Source organism: Pelodiscus sinensis, chromosome 3, assembly GCF_049634645.1.
Source record: "Pelodiscus sinensis isolate JC-2024 chromosome 3, ASM4963464v1, whole genome shotgun sequence".
Lineage (NCBI taxonomy): Eukaryota > Metazoa > Chordata > Testudines > Trionychidae > Pelodiscus > Pelodiscus sinensis.
The window spans coordinates 125,629,833-125,655,963 of NC_134713.1; the positions used below are offsets into that span (position 1 = coordinate 125,629,833).

Here is a 26,131-nt window from a genome sequence, read left to right on the forward strand (position 1 = left end):
TTGCTCTTGGGCTTGGAGACAAGTGGCTAATTTACAATGCTGTCTTTTCTCTAAGCATCCTAGGAATGAATCCATTCATAAAACCATCGATCTGTGCATGTATGTCTGTTGCTGGGTGTGGGGTAACAGTGCTGGGGACAGTTTAATATCACTGCTGCATGATGGCAGTTTTCAGGTTTGCAGTAACATTTATATATTTATCCTGCTATGTCCTCTTTCTTTAGCTTGTTTCACCCCTCCCCCCCCACCTTTGCTTTGGTTCCTTGTCTCCAAGTTGAAAACAATGATTTTGTTTAATGTGCTTTTATATTGTAGCTGCTATTTTTCTTCTTAGTGTAATTTTTTTATTCAAACAGTAAATACATTTAACAAAATGCCTCTCTCTAAGTATTCAAAAATAAGGATGGCAAGGTTGTTTACTTCTAAGGAAACTGTTGGTAATTGATTAATTATGGCCCAAATATCCAACAAGCTCTGCTGTTAATGTTTGCAAGATTGGTCTTTTAGGATTTTTAGTTGTATTTTTCACTATCTTTTGTTCTGCTCCATAATACATTCTAAGACTAATATAAGAAATAACTTAAGTCCTAATCTGAGCACAGGCATCTGACTAATGTGGCAAACTAGATCTTCCTCTATGCTTCCTCTAGCTTGGTACTTTATACGCCTTCCCTTTTTGGTTTGGTACTTATAGCAGTGCTCAAAGTATACAAATCCAAGGACAATTTGTGCGCTTTTTTTTCCTTTATCAGAAGATTTCCAAGTAGCTGGTAGTTGTGTGTAACAAAAGCAGATGTTGCGGTCAAAGCAGAGCACAATAGTTAACCAAGAGACATGTTAGTGTAGCACTTCTACCACTTTGATTGATTAATTTCTCCATTGTGGTATGGAACCTTGCCAATTGTAGCCGGTCTTTAATACTTTCTACAAAGCCCACAGCGAGAGGGAAGAGTCTCATCCAATACAAACTGAGAAGGAATGGGATGGATTGGAGAAGGGACGAATCTAGCACAGATACAGTCAGTACAGAAGGACATTACACCCAAGAGCTGTGGTACTCTGGGAGTTGGCAATAGGCCTTTTGACTTTAAAGAGAAATAAGGAAGCTAGCTTTGATGGGTTTTGGTTATAAAGTGTGACTAGGAAGGAGGAAGAAAAGATTGCAAACTATCAGCTATATTTCTGTCTCTTTTTTTGTTGTATTAAATGCTGGAGAAAAATCAGTGAGCTATTTATCTTATTTAATTTTTCATCTCTGTACACTGTATACGGATGATTTGGCCACAATTTCACACGCCATAAAAATGTGCTGTACCAGCTGCTTTGTTGTGAAGTTAAGAGGTAATTTGGACCCTTTAATATCTCACATAGAATTTCTCTATTCCCTATAATGTATTTTGTCACCAGTGAAAGGGAATTAAAATAGCCCCAATAAAATACAATCAAGACTACTGCTTTAACACAGAATTACTGATAACACTTGGTTATCCTCCACTACATAGATCCACATACACAAACTGAACTCTACCATTGCTAATCCTTGCTCTCTAGTCCAATGGTTATGCTACCTGCCTAGGTTATAGGTGATCCTGGTTCAAATCCCTGAGCTGCCTATTCAGCAGGGGTTTGCTTGGGGATTTCCTTCCTCCTAGGTGACAGTCCTTTACTGTGGACCATCCTTGTCCTAACCCCCTCTCTTTCTCAAGAGTGGCCTTTGTTGTCTTGGGAAAAGAAGGCGATTTAGACAGGGGTTGCTCACCAGTGACTCTCCCCCAGAGGTGGGAGCCCCCAGTTGACACCCCTCCAAAGAGCAGGGACGTGCCCTGGGGGGTCTGCCCACTTTAGTGTTTCATGATGGAGAAGAGCGACTGGGGGGTTTCCTGCCTGGAAAATGGGCTCTTAATTAGCTACAGGGGCTCTTTTCTCACACACCAAAGGCTACCCTATTGGTAGAGCAGGGATTTGAAGAAGGGGTACTCACACCCTAAGCAAGCACCCTAACCCCCATACCATAGAAGACTATGGAAGCTTACTGCGCCCTGGTTAATATATAGTTAAAATGGAGCACATGAAGGTTATAGATCATACTGCCACTCATTTTTCAACAATCAGACAGGGGAGTTGAATCCGCTCCTCCCTAATGCACAGGACTACACAGGGAGTCACAAAGGTTCAGTGGCTCAATTTTCATTTCATATTTACTAAATGTGGCCAGGCCTTAACAGAAGAAGCTAAAGGAGCCCCCACCTCCAACTACCTGCTAGGCCGTTCATTTGAGAAGTAAGAGATCATTGTTCAAATCCCTTCCCAGGGAGCATCACAGGGTTTTGAACCTGCACTTGCTCTGTTCCAGGGGTTAGTGCCCAAACCCCTGGACTACAGGGAAAAACAGGAGATGCTTGCAATTCAATGACATCATCTTGTCATTTATTTTATGACAGTGGCCCATCCTCAAAAGCAAACACAGAGGAAGCCAGCACGTTGGAATACATCCCAGCCCACTTCTTAGGCCAGTCACCTGTGAGGTAAGAGACCAACAAGCAAGAAGGGGATGTGAACCCTCCTCTCTCAACTGCTGGGCACACACCCAACCGGTAAGCTACACAGGGCTGTTAGTAGGGTTTGTCCCAACAATGAAGTACTGGAAGAGGAGCAGCTTTAGCAAAGAAGAGCAAAGGAGGCCCCAGGTCAGAATACTACCTAGGACATTCACCTGAGCTGTAAGAGACAAAGGTTCAAATCTTCTCCACAAGCATGAAGAGCGATTTGAACCGCAGGCTAATACATGCTAAGCACACACCTCAGTACCTCTAAGGAACTTTCCTGGAGATATCTCCGGAGGATTCCCTAGAGATCTCAATGACCATCAACACTCTGTTATGCCACATCTATTAGTCACCCAGGGCAATGTCCAGCTCATAGGAAAAACAGGGGGAAAAAAGTGGTAGTCTGTCTATACCCTCCACCCACCTCTGCACGCCACAGCCACTTCTCTTGTGTCTCATCTCCTGGAGAACAACTGCTGAGTCTGGCTATGCATTCAGTAGAGTGGAGAAAAGTTCCTGGCTGCCTGCCCCACGGGATGTCAAGATGCATGAGATTCTGCCTCTATAACACCATCTAGCCCCTTGGTTCTGCAGTGGTCTCTCTCTTTCATGGCCTCCTCCTCGGTCCAGGTCTGGTCTCAGTCCAGTTCCTTTCAGGAGTTAACAGAAAAATTAAATCTCAACTCAAAATAGGTATTGAAATGTTAAAGTTCAAAATACTAACATAGTCCTTCATAGATATCCAAGGTCAATATTGTCAAGGTTACACAGCCCTCCCCCTCTCCTCCAATAGGCCAGGTCACTTGTATTAGAGCAGGAAAAGCAAGCCTTCCCTTTCTAGGCTTCACCCAGAATTGTCCCTTACTTGACACAGCCACACCCATAATTTTGATGTGGCCTGCTGGGCCCTGATTGGCCTCTACCTGCTCCCAGCCCTTCTATATGCCAGAGGACATACTTCTGGCCCTTCTAAATGTCTGCAGTTGATCACGGGAAGCCTGTAGAGGGAACCCCCAGAAAATCAGAATCCTAAAACTGGAAGGGGACTTGAGAGGTCATTAAGTCCCGTCCCCTGCCCTCACAGCAAGACCAAGCATCTTCTAGATCATCCCTGACAGATGTCTGTCTAATCTGTTCTTAAATATCTCCAGTGATGGAGATTCTACAACCCCCCTCCGCAATTCATTCCAGTGTTTAACCACCCTGACAGTGAGGCTATGTCTACACTCGCGGCTTTTTGCGTAATATGCAAATGAGGCTGTGTGGCATATTGCTGAGCATCATTTGCATACCTAATGAGCCACCATTTTTTTCAGAAGAGGCTGTTGCGCAAAAAGAAGCATCTACACTGCCCCTTCTTGCACAAGAAAACCCCTCTTGCTCAATGATGTTACACCTATTATTTACAGGAAGAACGTCATTGCGCAAGAGGGGTTTTCTTGCGCAAGAAGGGGCAGTGTAGATGCTCCTTCTTGCGCAAGAGCCTCTTCTGAAAAAAATGGTGGCTCATTAGGTATGCAAATGATGCTCAGCGATATGCCACGCTTAGCCTCATTTGCATATTACTCTCACAAGAAGCCATGAGTGTAGACATAGCCTGAGAGAGTTTTTCCTAATGTCCAACCTAAACCTCCCTTGCTGCAATTTAAGCCCATTGCTTCTTGTCCTATCATCAGAGGTTAAGGAGAATAATTTTTCCTTCCTCCTTGTAACTATTATGTGCCCCCTGTCTTTTCCAAACTAAACAAGCCCAATTCTTTCAGCCTTCCCTCACAGGTCATGTTTTCTAGACCTTTAATACATTTTGCTGTACTTCTCTGGACCTTCTTCAAATTCTCCACATCTTTCCTGAAATGTGCTGCCCAGAACTAGACACAATACTCTAGTGGAGGCCTAATCAAGGCAGAGTAGAGTGGAAGAATTACTTCTCATGTCTTGCTCACATCACTTGTATTAGTGCATTCTAGAATCATGTTTGCTTTTTTTTGCAAGTGTCACACTGTTGACCCATATTTAGCTTGTAGTCCACTATGATCCCCAGATCCCTTTCTGCCATACTACTGCCTACAAAGTCACTTCCCTTAGTATATGTGTGAAACTGCTTGTTCCCTCCTAAGTGGAGAACTTTGCATTTGTCCTTGCTGAATTCCATCCTATTTACTTAAGACCATTTCTCCAGTTTGTCCAGGTCATTTTGAATTTTAATCCTCTTCCCCCAAAGCACTTGAAACCCCTCCCAGTGTAGTATCATCTGCAAACTTTGAGTGGGGACCACTAGATCAATGAATCTGATCTCTTACATATGGCAGAACACCAATACCCGCACAGCAACCCCCCCCAAACCAAAATCAGATTGAAGTTTTAAAGCCCACAAGAGACCAAACTGTTGTGTTCCCTGAGCAGAGACTAGAAGGACAAGAGTGCACGAATGCCTGAGGCCACCGCAATGTCAGGGAACTGATTAAGTGAGATAATCCTGGAATGGGACCCATACTCCAAGTTGTAGAAGAAGTAAAAACAAAACAACCCAAAAGCCAATCTGACCCAGGGGGAAATTCTTTCCCAGTCCTATATATGGCAATCAGAGCCTGAATGTGTGAGCAAGACCCAGCTTGGGAGAGAGTGGTGCTAGCTCAGAACACAGGCTCTCCCTCATCCACTGTCCCATCTCCAGTTGTGACCACCTCTGATGCTTCAGAGAAAGGAAGGGGGGGAAAGACTACAATGGAGAGGGGAGATCCTTTCCTGATAGCTGTACATGACTGGATGAAGCCTTGAAGAATGAGTTTTAGGAATTTAAGAGAAATTGGAAGGAACCCCCAAAGCTGCTGAGCATTGTATGTTACCATCGCAAGCAATGCCATCACACAATCCCACTCATAAACTTGTTCAACTCTCGCTTAAAGACAATTTCAGTTTTTTGTACCCACATCTCCTAATGGGAGGCTGTTCCAGAACCTCACTCCCCTGATAGTTAGATCTCATTTCTAGCTTAGATTTGTTCATGGCTAGTTTTTATACATTTGTACTTGTGTGAGCATTGTCTTTAGTTTTTCTCCATCCCTAATGTGTTTACCCTTCCACATTTATAGAGAGAATAACCAGATCCACTTCGGAGCCTTCTTTGTTGCTAGGAAATACACAGAAATGAAAAACACACAGAGGATAAAACCCAAACCCAAATTTTTCAAAACCCAAATTCTATAATTATCAAATTAATGTAAGAAGGGACAAGTCAATAGTGAAATGGACTAGCCCATTAAGAAACACTTTGCTCACAATAAACCCAGAAAAACACCTGCCCTGTCTACACTTGACTTTATGGACTTTTCCTCATAAAGAAATGGAAGGAAAGTACCCAAGAAACAATCAGGGAGGGGACAGCCGATGGGAGACCTGAGGCAGTTCAGCTTGGGCAAGGACTGCTTCTTTCTAGGGCTCATCTCTGATTTCTACCAGCCCGGGTCATGCTAGACTCCCAGTTCCACTTGGCCAGTGACTCAGCCGGACAGCTGTTCTACCATTTGTGGATTTGAATGATATGGGAAAAAAACCTGAGGGAAGGAAAAGCACACATTCTGACCAATGAAATTTCTGAATTTATTTATGAACAATGAGGTCACCTTTGCTGGTCTATACCAGATGGATCCAAAGTTGACAGTACAGGTAGAGTAGGAAGAGCATTCTGTGTTACTCTTATGGAACTCAGGAATCTACAAGACTGTCAAATTACAGGACCATTTTGGTGGCTGAACTAACATAGATAACGTTAGCACTAACCTGGACCAAAGCTGTGCAGCTGGCTGTGCTGGTAACTTTAATTCTTTGTCAGCCATAATGACAATCAGAACCTCAGAAAGCAGAAGGTACATATGTGAAATAATGTTCCTAAGTACAGAAATAATGTAAGCAACTAGCCGTGTAATAATAGCACGGACATTGGAATACTTGTAATGAGATGGCTGGCAAAGCAGCAAAACATGCTCTAAAAACCAAGGTTTTTAAGTTACCCTTAAGAAGATAAGAATTTAAAAGCATAGTCACAAAGGAGGTTGTGAAGGAATGGCAAGAGCTAGCTATGCACTGAGGAAATAAACAGATGAAAGTTCTATGATAGATGCTCAAAAACAGAAAATAATACTATTCTCCACAGTCACAACGGGAAACATGAGAGAGTCATTTTAGAGTGTTAACTAATTTATTAAAAAGACAGAGACAGGCTGTGTAATGTGTGCAAACTCAAAGAAACCATTGATTATGCCCTATGGCATTGTAGGCATTATTCTATAGAAAGAAAGTTACTTTATGAAAAATTCAGTTGTCTTGGAATCAAAGATGTTTCCCTAAAGGGACTAGTCAGAATGTCAGGAAAATGGAATAGTGCAAAAAAAAGCCCTTGTTATCTTTCCTTACAGATAGTAGGGTGAGTAAAAGGATATGAAAAACAATAAAACTTGGCTAAAATTGAATGAAGAAAGTGACAATTGTAACCTCTTATGATGAAACTGCTGTACTCAAAGACAAAGATAGGGGTGGGCAACTCTAGAAAGAACAGGCTGTTGAGCTCCCCAGCCCTGAAGAGAGGTCTGGCAGCTGTCAAAGCCTCTTCCCTCACAGAAAAAGAATGCAGATCCCCTGAGCTGAAAGGAGAGGAAAGACTTTCACCGGAGACCTCGTAAACTCGGTAAACTCTGAAGTGGATTGTGCTGTTCCCAGGGCCCTCTGAAGTAAAAGATGCCCATCCCTGATACCACAAAGTGTGTTTGATTCTTTTACTTCATGCTTCTGTTTAACCTCATTTGCTGACTGGGCTGTTCTATTGTTTTACTTGGGACCCCGAGAGAAGAAACATCCGTAGGGCCTCGGCTGGAGGTTTGGGTGTTGGCCAGTGTTCCCTGTAAGTTGTGTGCTTGAGCAGCCACTCGAGAAATTCACATGCTGCCCCGCTGATTAGCAGAGCACCTGCAGCTAGATTTTGTGTATCTATTGGTGGTGCAATTTGCATGTGTCTTGGTGCACATAACAATTTATTCCACACACAGATGGAAATAATCTGCACGTGGATGGAAAAGATTATAGGGGACATTGGTGCTGGCCCACTAGAATGACACACCTCCGCAGCACCCCCTGAGATGGGGGCAAGTGGACTCATGCATGAGCTTTCACATAGCTCCTAAAAAGGGCACTCCAGGATGGATCGATCATGACACCAACCTTGCAGTTCTTGTATTAATCCCCATCTTCTATAATGTAACTAATAATTTTTCATGTGGTACTACATCAAGTGTTCCACTCAGACCAAGAATATTAGCTCTACAGCGCTTCCCATATTTAAACAGTCAGTTATTTTCCAAGAAGGAAATGAAGTTAATCTAGCGTAGTCTAGCCTTGGTAAACCCATGTTGCATTATATCCCTTTTCCATTCACATTCATGAATTTTAATATTCATTCCTTCGTAATTTGTTCCAAAAGCTTGCATAATACTGAAGCTAGACTAACAGATTTGTAATTACCTGGATTGCTTCTTTGTCTCTTCTTAACCATAGGTACAGTGCTAGCTAGTTTCCAATCATATGGTACTACTCCCCAAAAAAGAGAGAGGTATTAACATTTCTTTCTACCACACTTGCAATCTCATGTGCCAGTTCTTATGTTGTGGGATGGAAAATATCCAGTCCCCCCAATCTGAAATCATTAATCTCTGAATGTTTGTTCTGCTTCAGATGTGATAATTTCCATTTTTGACATTTTATTTCCATCAGCTATCCTGCCTTCATATCACACTTTCTGTAAGTCTAAGCAAGATATTCATTTAGTTTTTGGGCCATACTTAGATTATCTTTAAACTTTTCCCCATCCACACCACATAGCAGCCCAATCTCACCTTTCCCTATTTCTTTTTTTTCACTTATATAACTAAAAATCCATTTATGTTAATTTCCTTGGCAAGAGCTAATTGAGCTTGACTTTCAGCAATTCTCACTTTATTCCTACATTTTCTAACCTTCAAGTTGTAGCTTTCTTTGCTGATCAAATATTTGTTTTCATTCTCGTTTGGCTTTACTGCTAATAACCCTGTAGATTGTTGGCTTATTCATCCAATTGAGTCTGGAGCCTTTTCCTACAAGTTTTACCCCCTTGCTTGGGATGTAAATTACACATAGTTTTTGTATGGTTGATTTTTAAAAATTTGTAGCTTCTTTCACATTCAATGTCTTGAGCTCTTCAGTTCAGTTGACTTCTTGAACTAATTCCCTTCATTTCACAAAGCCTACCTTTTTTTAATTTAAAAAAAACCACACATTGCAAATCTACTATGGCTTTGTTTGCTTTCTTTTCTGGTGCCTGGGTTCTTTCTAAAATGCATCTCCTCTAGAGAGATTAACAAAGCTATATAGGTACAAACTAATGTCCAAGACAATCTAGTGTATGTTCACAGAAAAGCTCCAGGAAAAGAATAGAATATTCATAAGTAGCATCTTTATGAAGCAAAATAAGCCCATGTATGGTGCTAAACCCACCACAGGCACCTTCTCAAGATGAAACTTTAGAGCAAAATTGATGTGAATTTGGCAAGGTATTTAGCAAATGGTCCTTCAGAGGGGAAAAAATCCCTCAGCGGTAACTCTGAAAAAACAACATGAAAGTGGATAGTAGCAAAGACAGAAGCACAAATAAGGGTTGCCTTTTTGTTTTCATTATGAATAAACTTAACAAGAGTAAATAAATAATTTCTCTTTTAATTAGAGATTGGTTGGAACCATATCCCACATATCTAAACTCTGGATCTAAGGGCAGATCCAAAGTAAGGCTGTGTAATGTGCAATACCAAAAATCACAGCCTGGATATTCTAAATGTAGATGGTTTGAAGTCCTAAGCTGATTCTGAACTTTTCCCCCCATGTTTGAGGCTATCAAATGTAAAGCATTAAAAAGTTCTTTAAAACAGGATTATCAGTCTGAGCACAAAACTATATAAAAAACTTACCATTTATAATGTTTTATTTTTTAACTAAACATTGTTCAGAAAGCCAAGAACCTTTAAAGCTATTTCAAACAACAGTTATAGGGAATAGCTTTGCTTGTACTCACATACTTCACTGAAGAGATAAATCATTCCGCTGAAAATTCCCCAGTCTTTGAAACAAAGTGTCTGTGAATTTTGTGGGTATTAATCAGGAATAATGCCATTAAATCCATGAAGATTCATCAGCATAAGATTTCTGTAAAATGAGATTAGAATCAAACCTCTGAATTTCAAATTGGAGGATAATTTAGGCTTAAATGTTCGTGATTTTAAACATGTATATGAGTCAGAGATTCTACAGTATTTTAGCAATGCAGAAAGACTGCTATTTGTGTCTAGGAACAAGGGATTGTTTGCAGCTGAATCCACTGGGAAAAGACTACTTGTTCATTATTCATTTACCAATTACCGTTTACATGACAACACAGCTTGCACGATTACATTTGCCACAGTGGTTTTTCAGAGGAACTGAAAATGTTGGTCGTTTTGGCCTTTGTGTTGTCATTTACACCTGGTAAAGAGCATGTAAAATATGATCAGATCAGAATTAACTCTTTTAAGTAAATAAATCCGTGTATTCATGTCTGAATATTGGTGACATCATAGAAGGATTTTCTAAAGCCTTTTTGATCTACCACTAGCTTTGAGCATTCAGCAGCATTCAGCAGTTCACCATTCAGTGAGCTGGCCCTCCTGTGCAAAATCTTTCTGATGACCCTCTGACATTCCTTCCATAATCATCTCCTCATGATCATTTCCATTTCTTGGAAATGGTTGATGCCGTCACTTGTTCATTCTTGTGCACATCTACTAACATAATATATGCCATCATGTGCCAACAATGCCCCTCTGCTATATACATCGGCCAAACTGGACAGTCCCTACGTAAAAGAATGAATGGATACAAATAAGATATTAGGAATCGTAATATACAAAAACCTGTAGAGGAATACTTCAATCTCCCTGGACACACAATTGCAGATCTAAAGGTAGCCATCCTGCAGCAAAAAAAGACTTCAAAGACCAGACTTCAAAGAGAAACTGCTGAGTTACAGTTCATCTTCAAGTTTGACACAATCAACTCAGGATTAAACAAAGACTGTGAATGGCTAGCTAACTACAAAAGCAGCTGCTTCTTCTCTTGGTAGTCACACTTCCAGATCAGCTACTGCCTCATCCTCCCTGATTGGATCCGCCTCATCATCTCTTGCCTGCATATTAATACCTGCCTCTGGAAATTTCCACTACATGCATCTGACGAAGTGGGTCTTTGCTCATGAAAGCTTATGCTCCAACACTTCGTTTAGTCTATAAGGTGCCACAGGACTCCTCGCCGCTTTTGCCTCTACAGTGTCTCTGTTAACTGTGATGTCTGCTTGCATTTTCTGCTCACTAGGGGTAAGTCTAGACTACAGGCTTTTGTCGACAGAGGCTTTGTTGACAGATACTGTCGACAAAGCTCATCTAGACTACATCCAGTTCTGTCGACAAAGCAAGCCGCTTTGTCGACATGAGAGTGTAGACACAAAGGATGGTGAAGATGCAATAATGCCTTCTGTCGACAAAAGGCGTTATTCCTTGTAGAATGAGGCTTACTGCCATCAACAAAACTGCTGAGTTCTGTTGACGTTATGTTGACAGAAGTCGGCAGTAGTGTAGATGCAGGTTTAGTTTTGTCGACAAAAGTCCACTTTTGTCGACAAAACCCTGTAGCCTAGATGCACCCTAGCTGTGTCAGTGTCCACGCGTTTTGTTTTCATGGCATTCAGGAATAGTTCTTATTCCTTGCTGATTTTACAGATGCCAACATTTTGTTACATAACGTTGGTGGTTGTAGCAAGAGTATCCTATCAGCATAACTGAGATTGTTCCACCAATGGAGAGCCTGCCCCCTCCCCCTCTGTTAAAACCTCTCAAGGCTTGTCTCATAGTAGTCTGCATATATGTTAAATAATCTTGGGGCAAATATGACCTTGTCTCAAACCCTGCCCAGGGGAAAATCACCCACTGTTACCTACTGCTGTTTCCACCATGGTCTGTTGCCAGTGGTAGAGATTTTCAGTGAGTTCTGTGAGATGCTTTGGAATTCAAGTCTGCCAATATCCTTCAAAGACAGCACTGTGAGACAGTATTAAATGCTCTTGCACAGGGGTAAATGCCTACAAAAAGGGTAAGGCAGTAGAGAACCAAGCCCCCTGGTTTTAACTCAGATCAGATAAATGGAGTTTGGCCCACTTACACTAAGGGTGAAATTCAGTCCGTTCTGTAATCCTACTTTGCATTAAATATTAAGTGCGAGAAGAAGAAAGTTTTTATGTGCCAGCTTTTTTGTTTTATTTTTCAATAGGTCAAGCAGAAGCACAATAAAATTAAGCTTGATGCTTCGAATAACCAAAATAATAAACCACGCTGCTTCTGCCTATATCATTCTGAACACTAAGCCCCATTAGTATGAATGGGGAGAAATTTGTCTGGCGAGTTCAGGACTAAAACTCTCACAAGGACATCTACTGATTCAACCTTTAAGAATATGATTTAAAAGCTTTCTGAGTTTCCACATGCTCTTTGGCATAACTAAACTGCAATGCTGCCAATCCAGCTCAATCCCAAGCATGTTAATGAAGTGCCTTGGCCTTTTTATTAATTCTAGAAGCCGAATAGTCCATTCAGCAGTAAATCTGTGAGGAAGTTTAAGCAAATAATGCCATTGTTCCAAACTTATCACCACGAGAAATGAAAAATCAGCTAAAGAAATATAGGATGTAAATGCTAGCTTCACACTAAGCAATCTTCCACCAAAGCAGTGCTGTCTTGAGGCTCTCCTAGGATAGTGTTGCTAACTTTTGGCCCCTGGCAGACTTGCAACAAGGCTGGGATGTCGCTGACACAAATGAATGGAGTAGAGAAACTTGAATGGCACCTTTGTGTATGCTGGGGCAATAATCAGGCAATCAGTTATTATCACTATAATGACAAACTCATTTATTTCTGAAACAATTTAAAAAAAATCTGATAAATGTCTCAAAACCATCTTGAAAAGATACAGGAGCGGAATAACGTACCATTCAGTTAAATGGCAAACAGTTCTAACAGATGCCAGTTCTAGATAAGGAAAGGCTGAACATTTTACAGGAAAAACATACATGATATCTTGGAGGGGAAAAGTGATTGAACTATAGTCTCAGCCAGGTTAGGCAAAGTATTTTAATAACTCTCCTCTATTCTCCCCTCCCCCCCCCAAAAAAAATTCTTCCTGAACAAACCATTGGAAAAAAAAAAAGTGCCTGTATAGCTTATTATATTATAAAAATGCAAATAGCTAGATAGTACCCATGTGATTAAACTGCAAGGCCATGTAATAAATCAATTTATAATGCATTTTTTACTACCATGAATGTTCTTAGTTCACAAACCCAGGTCCTAGGATTTGTACATTCCAAATAGCTGAATAGCCTATTGTATTTTTTAAAAAATCAAACACCCCTCACCCTGCAGTTTAGTGAATAATTCTTCTTCTTTCTCCTCAAAAATTATTTCTGCCCAAAGACTCATAGGCACATTTCAGTCTTAGGCCAGTGATGCATTTTCTGTATTTCAGAATTTCATAGCTGTACACGCCAATATTTTATATATCTACAAGACTACAAACGGGTGATCTTTATCCCACTGGAATTGTAGAAACTCCCAGCTTCCTGGTGAGACCGGCAACCTCTTGGGATCAACTTTAAACATAAATTGCATGTCATGTTACACAATTCACCAAACATATCAATTTCTTTCCCCTTCCTTCCCCCTGCCCCTCCCCCAATCCAGCAGTTATTCCTCTAGTCCTAGCCACAGTCTCTTCCCTTTCCTTTTAGATTCTCCAGGGCTCCTTGCAAGATTCTCTTCTCAACAAGGTGGACTGAGCAGATTCATTTCTTGTGGTGATAAGTCTGGAACAGGCTGCTGATGTGATGAGTCCTCTTTCTCACATCCCTTGCTGCTCAGCATACCTCTAAACCATCAAGGCACCAAATGTGAGATGCTACGTGCAATGATTACCCAAAATGAAGGTCACAAAAATTGATATGGAAAATTTCCAAGTCCTGGGAAGCCATTGCTTCAGTGTAAAGAAGTCTTTCCGTAACCTCCATTTCATGGTTTTTCACTTCTGACAAACTATTTTGTAGAGTAAAAATGTTGTGGGACAGGGGTGACTCTGGTTGTAAAATGAGTGGTGGTCCTCTAAGCATAGGGTACTTGGGAAGTTTGCTGATCAGCATTTTCTACCTTTGGCATCTCCTCTAGCTCTTTTTGGGAGAAGGAAGAAGCTGAAGGCAGGGAGGCAAATTGAATGGCTGATATGGGAAGCAGCAGAATGAGTCTTAGCAGCTGGTCCTGAGAGTCACAAAACCTGGGAGGGGCGGGGAAAGAGCCAGGGAAAGGGCTAGCAAGCCCTCATGCAAGGGAATGTGATGGACAGGAAGTAGACTGCGAGGTGGGGAAGTTCAGCTGTTTAAGGTGCTGTTTAAAACTGGAGCAATCCAAAACCAAAGACAATTTGCATAAGCCTGCTGCTGGAGGGCCTGTCAGGGAGCACCAGCCTCTCCCAATTCATCAGAGCTGGGTCTTTTCTGATCTCTTCAGAACAGTTCCAAGCCTTAAAGGCACAAGGTACAGGAAAACAGAGTGCTGGCTTTCCATCCAGCTCTGAAACAAATAAGTTACGTGTATATTAAAAATACTTTAACATGCACATTCTGATGTCTGAGTCTTACACAGAAGAGCAGTAGGCAGGAGAGGAAATGTGAGGGGTCAAAGATTGAGGAGAATTAGAGGGAAAAGCAGGTAGATGACTATTGGAGCCAGTTGCACCAGAGGATGGGCAGGAGATTGGGCCGGGCAGGAAGGGAACTGGAAGAGTGGCGAAGAGGGTAGAAGAGTGATAGGGCAATAGGCTAGAAAAGGAGATGTTTTTTCTTGCATGTGTGCTTGGCTGAGTGGAGTGTAAATTATATTTTGTTTTTTATCTATGCATTTATCTTAGGGATGTTAAATTTCGATTAATCAGCTAACTCAGAAGTCGATGGAATTTCCATTGACTATTCAATCAATAAGGGGGGGGGGGGCTTGCTATCCCTCTGTGCTTCTCCCTTGGAAATGTACAAGAGCTGCCCCTGGGTCTTGTATATTTCAAAGGGAGAGACACACTGGGTTTCCGCTGCCTCTCCCCCTTTGAAATGCACAAGAGCTGCCCATATTTCAAAGGGAGAGAGACAGTGGGAACCTGTGCCTTGGGGAAGCAAAGTGGAACCTGCTGGCCCCAGTTCCCCTCTGTGCCTCTTCCTTTGAAATGTACAAGAGCCACTTGTGGCTCTTGTACATTTCAAAGGGAGAGGAGCAGTAGTAGGAGCCCGGCGAGTGGGACTGTTTCAATTCCTGGTTGCGCTGCTTCCCTGCTGCCCTTTGCTTCCCCTGCGGAGATGGAGCTGGGGGGGAAACGGCTTTTAAGCCAGCTCCCTCTAGCACCAGCTCATGCTCTTGTCACTTTCTGCCTCTCTCTGATAGAGCAAGTGTTTGTGTGTGGGGGCAGGGGAGAAGCAATTAGTTCCTGCCCAATAGGCACTCCTAATTTATCTTAGTTAGTTTTAACAGGTTTACAAACCACTGCTGTATAAATATCAGAGATAATAATCAGATCATCATTACAAAATGTTTGCTTAGAGAAACTGTATACAATACTATTATCCAATCTTTCTCTCATAGGAAGCCCCTATTCTACCTACCGAGCCTCTTTATGGTAATCAGGATATGTTGTTTCAGATTCCCTTCTTGGACTTCATGAAATTTTAGATTACACTTTGATCAAGCCAGACAAGTCTATTAAACGTTAACATTTTTTTTAAATGGATAGGTGTGCTGTGCATTGTAGGGATGTCAGAACAGTGGGTGAGCTGAATATATGTGCTACAACTGACCTCTTCAAAATGGCATGAATTAGAGATGTCAGTCATTGCTAAGCAAGTAGGATTCTGCTGAAATCAACTGAGTTGTTTCTGCTTACACCAACTGTGAATTTGACCCCAGGTTGCAAATCAGAATTTTAACCAGAATTATAAATTTCCTAGCTTTTGTGGTTATTGTAAGACTGCTGGATACATTTATTTAAAACATTTTATGGAAATATTAAGTTTTTCACATAATAGGAAACAAAAACAATTTGACAGGCTAGACCAGAAGCACTCTAGTTATGTAATATGTTATGTTGCTGATCCCAAAAATGTCACATGTAAGGGTACGTCTACACTACAGAGGAAGATCGAAGCAGCTGCTGTTGATCTTCCAGGATTTGAATTAGTGGTCTCGTTAAGACTGCTAATTCGAAATGATGCTGATAACCCTCCTTTCATGAGGAGTAAGGGAAGTGGAAGAAACAGTGTTCTTCCTTGGACTTCCTGCAGCATAAGCATCACCAAAAGCCTAGTTAAGCTACTTCGACTTCAGCTACGCAATTAACGTAGCTGAAGTTGTGTATCTAAATTCTGCTTTGTCCTGTACTGTAGACATAACCAAAAATAGCATATCAGCCTCCGATACCTTTACTTATATTGACTAGCACCTTAATCATCGAGTAGTTCCTATTGATTTCAAATGAACCACTTATGGGTTTGGTACTACTCAGCTTGAGGAAGCATGTCAGAAACTGGCCACAAATTTATTTGGCAAAACTGTAATTTTGCTATTTAAGCATCTCCACACATCCCAATAGTATTTTTATCCCGTGTGTTTGTATTTGCCTGAGAGACTCTGTAAGCTCCTTGAGACAGGAACCTTTTCACTTACTGGTTTCTATATACCTGCAATACTCAGTTTAAAAAATACAAATGGCTATGACACAGAAATATTGCCTATTTAAAAGACTCTGTTACAAGGAGTCTCATTTAGGACTAACTAGCTTTTTCTCTACCACATTTCAGAGCTTCTAGGTATGATTTTTATGAACCTGAAGAGGGAAACCAAGTTAGATGACTCTATGTTGTAATTTTCAGAGTTATTATTGTTTTAATGTTTTATAATATAACGTTCTTAACCTATCTTACTGTGGGACTGTTATGCCAGTCGTGCTAAATATACTATTATTTTTTGATGGTATAAAAGTGTAATTTTTTGATGGGTATAAACTCCAGTCCTAGGGAAACTTTTATCAAACTAGTGCTGATAAAAGTGACAATCTTTGTCAGCAACAAGGTATTATCTTGTCAGTAACACAGCCAGTAGGACATATTATTACTCTGCCTGTTAAGATCCAACAGCCTAAGAAACTGTCAGCTGAGACAAGAAGTACAGGCAGTCCCCGGGTTACATGGATCCGACTTACATTGGATTCCTACTTACAAACGGGGTGAGGCAACCCTGCACTAGCTGCTTCCCCCCAGCAGACCAGGGAGACGCGGAGCGGCTTTTCTCAGCAGACACCTCAGCTTGAGAATAAAGGACTGAGAGAAGTGAGGTGTGGGAGAATAAAACTGAGCTCTGGAGAAATGTTTGGCTAGAGTTTCCCCTACAATATGTACCAGTTCCGACTTACATACAAATTCAACTTAAGAACAAACCTACAGTCCCTATCTTGTACGTAACCCGGGGACTGCCTGTATCTGTTCATGCTGGCCCAGATCCACAAAGGGACTTAGATATTGCACTTCTCAGGGATGGTTTACATTGGGAACTTACACTGGCATGGCTATGTCACTAAGGGGGGTGAAAAATCCACACCCCTGAGTGACATAGCACAATACACTGGGAGTTAGGTCAACTTTACTACGTCGAACAAAGAATTCTTCCATCACCTACCCATCACCTACCACAGAGGTCTATTATCTGTGCTGAATCCTCCTGTAAGCATAGGCAGTGTCTACTCTGAAGTGCTAGTCTGGTGCAGTTGCAGCTGTACCATTGTAGCATTTCGGGTGTAAACAAGCACTTGGCATTCCAACACATAACTTGCAGGTGCATGGAAGATCACTGGAATCCTTTGGCATGCTATATAATGAATGAAGAGAGAGAGGTGGGTGAAAATGAGCCACAAAAATATGTACACTAGACAGGGAGCTGCCTAAGGTAGCTAATCAGATGCTGAAAAAGTGAGTGTGTCCTAAGCCCTGCTCATTCAGGATGTTAGATACTTAAAGATGTAGAGAGCCACCAATTTATCTGGCCCAGTCTTATTTAACTAGCCAATTAGCCCGTCATAAGACGGGATTTTCAGGTCTTCTCTCCTGAGCGCTCTCTCTCCTCCTACTGCCTCCCCACCCCTTTCAGCTCTCCTCCGCCTCCTGCCTCTCTCTCCGTCTCTTTCTTTCTCTTCTCCCCCTCCTGCCTCTCACTCTCCCTTTCTCTTCTCCTCCTCCTCCTGCCTCTCTCTCCCCTCCATCTCTCCCTGCTCCTCCTCCCCTTCCCCTTCCCTTCCGTCGTGGTGCTTGGCTGAGTGCTGCCTGCTCAGCCGGGCTGCCGCGAGGGAGGGGAGCGGGGAGGTGATGTACACATCCAGGGGGCGGGGGCCATGTATGTCACCGGCCTCCCTTACCCTCCAACCCCGGGGGAGCCCAAACAGCCCCTTGTGCTGCTGGCTCCCATGACGGCCTGGCTGAGGGGCTCAGCACTCAGCTGAGTGCCACAGTGGGAGGGGAAGGGGGCCGGTGATGTACACGGCCCTGACCCCTGGCCGTGTACGTCACCACCCTACCCCCCTCCCCTCCCTCCGTGGCGGCTCGTCTAAGTGTTGCACGCTCAGCTGGGCTGCCGCGAGGGAGGAGGGGCGGGGCGGTGACATACATGGCCTAGGGATGGGGCTGTCTATGTCACCGCCCCCCTCTCCCGCGACGGCCTGGCTGAGGGGCGCACCACCATGGGAAGAGGAAGGGTGACGTACACAGCCCCGCCCCCTGGCTGTCCCGCTAGGGCTCAGCTGAGTGGAGCGGCGCAGCGCCAGCACCACTCAGCTGGGCCGCGGCTGGGGGGCAAGCGGCTGTTTGGGGTCCGGCTGTGGCCAGTGGCTGCACCCACCTCCCCCGCCAGGTCTGCTTCCCGCCCCCCTCGTCCTCCCATTCATCCCCACGGCCCCCGATCCCCCCCAGCTCTGCTTCCCGCCAGCCAGCCCCAGGGCCCCCCGGACACCCCTTCCTTCCCCCCCGCCAGCACTGCTTCTCTCCTCCCTTCCTCTGGGTCCCCCCATCCTCCCCTCCAGCCCCACAGCCCCCGATCCTCCCCAGCTCTGCTTCCTGCCCCCATTCTGGCCACGTCCGCCCCCCTTTCCCTCCCTGCATGGCGCCCCACCCTGCTTCCCCTCCCTCCGTGGTGCGCTGCGCTGCTCAGATGGGCCCAGCTGAGCCCGAAAGGCCGCTTGCCGCTGTTTGCTCCCCCACCGGGGCCCAGCTGAGCGGCGCAGCGCTTTGCTGAACCGCCACGGAGGGAGGAGAAGGGGGGCGGGGCGCTGACATACACGGCCAGGGGCCGTGGCCATGTACATCAGCGTTACAGACTCTCAGACATTGGGCTACTATCTTATTTAAATATCTGTACAAAATGCTCCACTGTCAATAAGAGAGCTAATGATGCTCTCATCCCATAGGCAAGCATGAGCACCAGCCTCAGGGCAAATTGTTAGGAAACAAGGCACAACTCTCAAATTGGTTGAGTTTCACACTTGGATTTCACCAACCAGTTACCAAGCATGAACTCCTCGGGCTCTATAACAGCCTTAACATGGAGTCACAGAAAGTGTCTCCCCCCCCCGCCCCCGGGCACTAGGATGTCTTACCACCCAGATGTGAAAGTCATCCCTTATACCATGAATCATGGCAATGTTCAGTTTACTTTCAGTCCCAAAGGACCAGTCACATACCATAGGTCAATTGCACAGTAGATCTCCTATCAAAGACAACACCAGTCATTCCTAGAATAAACTATATACAATTATTAATAGGAAAAGAAATGAGAGTTGTTTTACAAGTTAAAGGGGGTAGACATACCTACATACAAATGATTCCAATCTTAAGTTTCAAAAAGTAATATATGCTTCTATAACAAGCAAACTCTGTCGGCCTAACCCAGGCTAAGCACTGCAGATCTTTTGCTTATGCCTAGTAATCTTTGCCCCCCGGAGTCCAAACAATAAAAAGATTTAGTTCCTCCTTGTTAAGGGTTTTTATTTTCTTCCCCCACTGCTACTTTGAGCTTCAAACTCAGCCCTCCTATTAGTGAAAATCCTATTCACTTGCAAGATTCATGTTTTGGAAGGGCAGTGGTGGAAAGTAAACAGCAAAGCGTGTACTCTTTTATGTTCCAGTCTAGTCTGTCTGGGTTGTTCTTAACAGGACATAACACCTTCTGCTGGAGACCAACATTTCATACTAATTAATGTTGCTCTCCTGTCTAATGATTTACAGTTACAAAGGCATACAATGCGAATGTTCAAGTTTTATCTAAATACAGGGCTCACTTCTGGGTCTGGTTTCGTTTATTATCTTCATCAGTGATTTAGATAATGGTTGTCTACACAGCAGGCAGTTATTTCGAAATAATGTTGAAATACTGTCAAACTGAACGACTCAGACTCCTGAAACCCTCAGGCTACGTCTAGATTGGCATGATTTTCCACAAATGCTTTTAATGGAAAAGTTTTCCGTTAAAAGCATTTGCGGAAAAGAGCGTCTAGATTGGCACGGACACTTTTCCGCAAAAGCACTTTTTGCGGAAAAGCGTCTGTGCCAATTTAGACGCGCTTTTCCGCAAAAAAGCTCCGATCGCCATTTTCATGATCAGGGTTTTTTTGCGCAAAACAAATCTGAGCTGTCTACACTGGCCCTTTTGCGCAAAAGCTTTGCACAAAAGGACTTTTGCCCAAACGGGAGCAGCATAGTATTTCCGCAAGAAGCACTGATTTCAGTCTGTAGGAAGTCAGTGTTCTTGCGGAAATTCAAGCGGCCAGTGTAGACAGCTGGGAAGTTTTTCCACAAAAGCAGCTGCTTTTGCGGAAAAACTTGCCAGTCTAGACACAGCCTCATTGTATGAGGAGTAAGAGAAGTTGGAGGAAGAGTGCTCAATTTTGAAATAAGTGCTGTGTAGATGCTCCTACTTCCAAAATAAGCTACGCAATTGACATAACTCGAAATAAGCTACACAAATTAAACTAAGCCCTCGAAGTTGTCTTTGACTGTCGACGCCCACATAAAGAATTCACTTATAATGTTTGTAGATGATACCAAGCAGGGAGCGGGTGCAAGTGCTTTAAAGGATAGGATTAAAATTCAGAATGATATTTGACAAACAGGGGAGATGGAAATCAAGATGATGAAATTGAAAAAGGACAAATGCAAAATACTCCACTTAAAAAGGAACAAGCAGTTGCATACATACAAAATGGGACAGGATTGCCTATGATGCTGAATTACCAGCTAAACGAGTCAAAATGAGTCAACAGTTCAACAACACTTGTGCCAAAAAAAAAAAAAACCCAACCAACAACATTATTCTGGGATGTATGTTGTAAGCAAAACATGAGAAGTAATTCTTCAGCTCTACTCTGCGCTGATTAGGCCTCAGCCAGAGTATTGGGTACTGTTCTGAGTGCCACATTTCAGGAAAGATGCGGACAAATTGGAGAAAGTCCAGAGAAGAACAACAAAAATGATTAAAGGTCTAGAAAACATGACCTATGAGGGAAGATTGAAAAAATTTAGTTTGTTTAATCTGGAATTTTCAAGTACATAAAAGGGTGTTACAAGGAGGGGGGGAGAAAACTTGTTCTCCTTAACCTCGGACAATAGGACAAGAAACAATGGGCTTAAATTTCAGCCACGGAGGTTTAGGTTGGACATTAGGAAAAATTTCCTGTCAGGGTGGTTAAACACTGGAATAAATTGCCTAGGGAGGTTGTGGAATCTCCATCACTAGAGATATTTAAAGAGCAGGTTACACAAACACCTGTCAGGGATAGTCTAAATCTCTAGATAATACTCGGTTTTGCCATGAGTGCAGGGACTGAACCAGATGACCTTATGAACTTATGAATATGAGACAGAGATGTGTCAAGTAAGATTATGGTAATGCTTGTGAGTTGCTGCATTCATTAAACACTAAAAACATTCTTTTAATTTCAGTACCTATTTTAACAATACTAGCAATGGTGAGTCAGACTGATTCCAGCTATGTATTTGTCAGTATTTAGTTGAGAAACAGGGACCTTGGCATGAGCTAGCATCTGGTCTGCCAGCTTCACATAGGCATTAGGGCACTCACCTGAGGGAGAGGAAATCTCACTGCCAATCTTCTGTCTTCATCAGATGTGGGGTGGGAAGAAAGAGAGGAAAATTAATCTGGGGTCTTTCATATCCTTCAGGGGTGATGTGTGGATGTGAAGAGGTCACATGCTCCACAAATTCCATGGACATAGGGGCCAGCCAGCAGATGGTGTGGGTGAATAGTTGGGAATGGGGTCTGCCCACAGTAGGGTTTTGCCCATTTCCCGCCCATCCCACACTCACCAGCAGCGGCATGGAACTGGAGCAAAGTGGCAGGAAGCAGAGGGAGTAAAGCAGCAGGGCCGTCTTACTCTGCTTCCCATGCTGCTGCTGGTGAGTGCAGGGTGGGGGGGTGACAGCAGTACGCTGATGCCCGTGCTGGCCTCAGTAGTCCTCAGGCTGCCTCGATTAGTGGGGAGAGGTGAGGTGGGGGTGGAGCAAGACAGGAAAAAGGTGGGGAGAGGTCAGAGTAAAGGTGGGGAGATCATGGAGCAGGGCTGAGGAGGGGCAGAGCAGGGACAAGGAAAGTGCAGCCAGACAGGGCCTGGGTGGAGGGGGATTGTCCTGGTCCTTCCCTGTACTGGTGGGAGGAGTCACTTGGCTGGTCACTCCCTGGGTTCCTGCCAGACCTGTTGCCTCTGATATCCTGGATGAGTGCTCTAACCACTTGGCTGGAGGGTACTGAGAAGGCCATCTTCTAAGCAAGTACCCATACTCTGAGCATACTCACTGGCCTGGTCACCTTAAGTGAGAAAGAAAGGGCAATACTTCTCTCCACCTAATATGAGGATCCTGCTGGGGGTTAAGAATGAGACAGGGATTTGGGGACCTACCTGAGGTAGCAGAGAATGAGAATGCCACTCAAGCACCAAGAGGATTTTTACCACAAAAAAATAGGCACCAATTGAATGTAAGCACTTACTGATTTAGGTGGCAATTGACTAGTCTCACCCAGGCCAGGCCCATTGATGGGGGGGATAAAAGGGGCAATTGCCCAATGGCTCAGGTGATTTAAAAGGGCCCTTGGGCCAGTGTTTCCTTTAATTTTCTCCATCCGTGTGCAGAATAAATTTTGGTATGTGCACTGAGGCATCTGCAGATTTGCACCACCAGTAGAAACACATGCTGCCAGCTGTGGGCACTCTGCCAATCAGCTGGCCAGCATTTGAGTCTCTCCTGAGTGAGTGCCCAAGTGCTCAGCTTATAGGGAACTCTGTCTGGGGCTCCTGGCCACTGCCTGCAGTGCAACACTCCTGAAAGCGGACAGCCTGCACTTTTGCCCCGGGAGTGGGGATGTCTCTGTGCGCTGCCAACTCTGCAGCTCTCATTGGCTGGGTATTGAAGCCAATGGGAGCTGCAAGGATAGAGCAGGCGGGCAGTGGCATGTGGACTTCCACTAGCTCTCATGCCTAGGTGGCGCTGCCAGAGGGGCATGCCAGTCACTTTTGGGAACTGCCCGAGGTAAGCACCAACTCTCTGGCCCCCTCCCATATCCCAAATACCTGCCCCAGCTCAGAGCCTACATCCCTCATCCCTTCCCACATCCAAACTCCCTCACAGAGCCCACACCACCTCCCACACTCCAGCCCGCGCCCTAGCCTGGTGAAAGTGAGTCAGAATGGGGGAGCATGAGTGACAGAGGAAGGGGGCACAGAGTGAGTGTGGGCAGGCCCTTGAAGAGGTGGGCCTGAGGTGTGGCTTCGGTGAAAGGGCATGACAAAGGTATTTAGATTTGTGCAATGAGACAGCTGCCAACCCAACAAGGCAGGCCTGTGGAAACCTTGGCTGTGCGGGAAGATTTTGCCCAGCAGCGCAGCTTGGCAGCTCATTGGGCACCAGCCAGCTCAGGTGCAATACTGCTCATAGGTCAGGTGACTGTGTGTGGGTGTGACTCGTGTATGCATGAGGGCCCACTGACTGTTCCACCCTAGGGCCTGGAATTGGCAGCAGGTCTGCTAGCATCTCAGCCCCTTTGCAAATCTGGACAACTGCACAGAAAATCCTATGATTTGTAATAAGTATTAGCCATTATTTTTGTACGAAGATATCTTGTGAACAGAGCTGTTTTGCATAATATAAAATCCAACTTTACATAGTGTTTGGGGATTATTCATATGCGGCTATTGAAATGTCACACTATTGTGAGACATTCTGCAAAGAGATGTTTACAAAGGTTTAAGCTCTCTCATTGATTACTGCATCACAACTCTGGTGCCACAACAGCCCTGCCAGCTGTACTCATTAACATGCCAGCAGACACACTTTGTCAAATAATGCTTGAGATGTAAACATCAGTAAAATAAACCACATTTAGCCTACTGTCTCAAAGTAGCAAACTCTATAATGCTACACTGTGAGTTTCTCTGCCTTTCTGTTGTATTGCATAATGGTTTCTTGTTGTGGGGTAGTGTTATTAAGATTGCAACATATCCCAAATGTTGACAAATCCGAGTCAGACCCTGAAAAAACATGGAGATTTTTTAAATAAATATTTGTAGTCCTCTTTATTTTCATGCTTTCCCTGCAACCATAAGGTTTAGAAACAGACTTCTTTTTAGTGAAAGCTAAAATTCTCATGAATCCATCAGCTGAGGCTTTAAGAAAAACATTAATTATTTTGAGACTCACAATAAAATCATGAGACCTGACAATTCTGAGGTTTCTTTTACTGTAATTTGGAAAGTTTAACTTTACTGACATTTTCGGAGCTGCTTTAAACAGCACTCCTTTTGTATATTTGACCAAAAGGTAAAAAAAAAAAAATCATCTTTTTATGAATGACTGTTCTAACAGCTTGTCAGTACTGTCACCCAAAGGATTTATTATCATACTTTGCAATGTGCCACTTACAGTGATGCACTGATTTGAATAGTACTTTTTCATATAGAAAAAAGAGAGCAGGAAAATAATCCCCTATCAGCAGGTGTGAGAGTTAGGCATAATTCCAGTTTCTCTAAACTGACATATAGACACTGCAGCCCCATCTCTTTCACACTACCCTGGTGGCACAGAGGATGGAAAGATGCTCTAGAGAGGACAGACAGGTAGAATCCCAGTGACAGATGAATTTATGTCCCCTCTTCTCCATTCTACTGTCAAACTAGGTCTCGTGTTGAACTTAACTTGATTGGCACCAGGGAGCGGAACCCACATTACACTATTTTTATGAACATTGGGAGTTTTACACTAAATAGAAATACAGTTATTGGACACTTCAGGATACTCCAGCCATGAGGATTCCTAAATGGTGAATTTCCACTCTTGCCAGCCACTGTTCTGGATTAGGGGATGGATGAGACTCCTGAACACAATTTACATGCAACCAGTGATCTGAGTAATTACGTCTTTAGTGGGCATCTTTCTGACATTCTTCCAGTCCATCCCAAAGTTCTCTCAACACTTTGATGTGTGCGTACTTTGCAGGAATCCCAGATTGGTTTGTTACTACCCCTCTCCGTATAACAGGACCATAATTCTGTTGTATGGGGGAATTTCACCCTGAGTTCCCAAGATACAGTTGTTTTCACTATAGCATCCTGCTATCAAAATGATGATTATGTAAGCAATAAATAAATACAATATATGTTCAATACATTTATTCAATACAATAATGTTCAGATATTTAGCTTTTGTCTGATAGGTTTGTTTTTTTCCCTTGATAAAGCAACAATGATTCTTTAACACAATGCAGGGCAAGTGGTTTTATTTAACTGAGTCTATTAACTTTGCAATTAAATACCTACATGCTCTAAAATATCAGATTGAAGAGAAGAAGAAAAGATCCCCCCCATCCTTCTACTGAATTTTTTTTTAAAGTAAAGTTTCCAGATATGTAAATCTTTGTATATATTCCTACTTTCAGATGGTTAAATATTCTCATAGTAAATAATGCTTTCAGATTTTAATCCAATTTTCATTGGCTACATGTACACAATGCAATAATATATAGGTGTGACATAGTGGGGGTACTTGCTGGGCTGTGGTGACCCCTGCTGTCTGGAGCAAGACCCAACGCGGAAAACCTCACTATGCAAAGGTAATGCCAAACTTGTTGAACCAGACACCCCCCATGGAGAGGAACAAAGGAAGGTGGAATGCTGCCCTGGCTGGGGGGCAGGGCTGGAAGAGAGTTAGTTAGTTGCTGTCTGAGAGCATGGAGGAGACAGCCTAGGGAAAGGGGCTGGAGTTTAGGGGCCCAGTCTCCCCCATCTCAAGGGGGCCTGAGGCATCCTAGCCCAGCTCTGTGACCAGATTACATCTGTGCTGTGCTGTATCC

General features: G+C 43.4%; 1 long non-coding RNA gene across 3 annotated transcripts in view; it reads right to left on the reverse strand.

Annotated features, from left to right (window-relative positions):
* LOC142827973 (uncharacterized) overlaps positions 1-26,131 on the reverse strand; it is a 147,814-nt gene that overhangs the window by 119,143 nt on the left and 2,540 nt on the right. For 2 of the 3 annotated variants that reach the window (XR_012902808.1, XR_012902807.1), the window contains exons 2-3: positions 21,854-21,888; positions 9,640-9,770 (exon numbers count right to left, since the gene is read on the reverse strand). This is a non-coding gene — a long non-coding RNA (uncharacterized LOC142827973). Of the gene's footprint in view, positions 1-1,548; positions 3,197-9,639; positions 9,771-21,853; positions 21,889-26,131 lie in introns of those variants that run through there. The other variant, XR_012902809.1, reaches the window with a different exon arrangement.